This window comes from Corylus avellana, chromosome 7, assembly GCF_965113065.1.
Source record: "Corylus avellana chromosome 7, dhCorAvel1.hap1.2, whole genome shotgun sequence".
NCBI classification, from domain to species: domain Eukaryota; kingdom Viridiplantae; phylum Streptophyta; class Magnoliopsida; order Fagales; family Betulaceae; genus Corylus; species Corylus avellana.
Genome location: NC_142496.1, coordinates 20,247,220 through 20,248,286, shown reverse-complemented (window position 1 = coordinate 20,248,286; position 1,067 = coordinate 20,247,220).

Genomic DNA, 1,067 nt, shown 5'->3' with positions numbered 1-1,067 from the left:
AAAAAAAAAAACAAAAACAAAATTAAAGTGGCCACACCAGCGGCTTATTTTCTCAACCGGTTCCCAATAAACCGGTTTAAATGTTTTCCAAAATAAACTAGTGCCTCTTTCATTTTAGGTTAAAATTAAAATATTTTTTTTCCAAAATAATCACCGTCACTGATCTCTCTCCACGTCTCTCTCTCTAAAACGAAAAAATCTTGCCGTCATCACTGTCGTACGTATTGTGTACGACAGAACATACGCAATAGCACGTACATCATCCATCAAAGTTTGATCCACATTTTGCATCAGCAACTAGCCTACGTACATACAAACATGTTGCAAATAACATGCATTTGCATCACACCATTTATTTCTACTCCTTCCACCCTGCAGTAAACGTCGATTTATCATCACATACATATTTGGTCAACGGCTGCCCCCATCATGTGATGTGAGAAGCAAAGTGGAAAGAACCAAGAAAACCCCTAAAAGGTCTGGTTTGGATGAAAAATCTCGCCGTCGTCACTGTCGTATCTCGCCATCGTCGTTTTGAAATAATCACTCAATGCTTGAGCGCCTCCTTTGCCAAAGCTCTCTTGCCTTGTAAATAAAATTTTGGCAATCAATAAAATCTCGACAGTGACTACAACGAGATTTTTCCATTCTGGCGAGAGAGAGAGAGAGAGAGAAACGACGAGAGGGAAAGAGAGAGAGAGAGAGTGGCAGTGATTATTTTAGAAAAAAATATTTTAATTTTAACCTAAAATTAAAGAGGCACCGGTTTATTTTGGAAAAAAAAAAAATTAAACCGATTTATTGAGAACAGGTTGAGAAAATAAAATGGTGGTGCACACACTTTAATGACATCTTTTCCACTTTCACCTAGAACTACGAGAACACTAAGAGAGTACCTAACATTTCCCTAAATCTTGTAAGGTGTTAATTGAAGTAATCTGCAAAGAAGAAATCCAATGCCTAATAAGCTTTACTTAATTTGTTTAGTATAATATTTATGGGATTTAATTTAACAATTTAATATTTTATTCTCAGATATAGTTTCTAATTTCTTTTATATCCTTTAA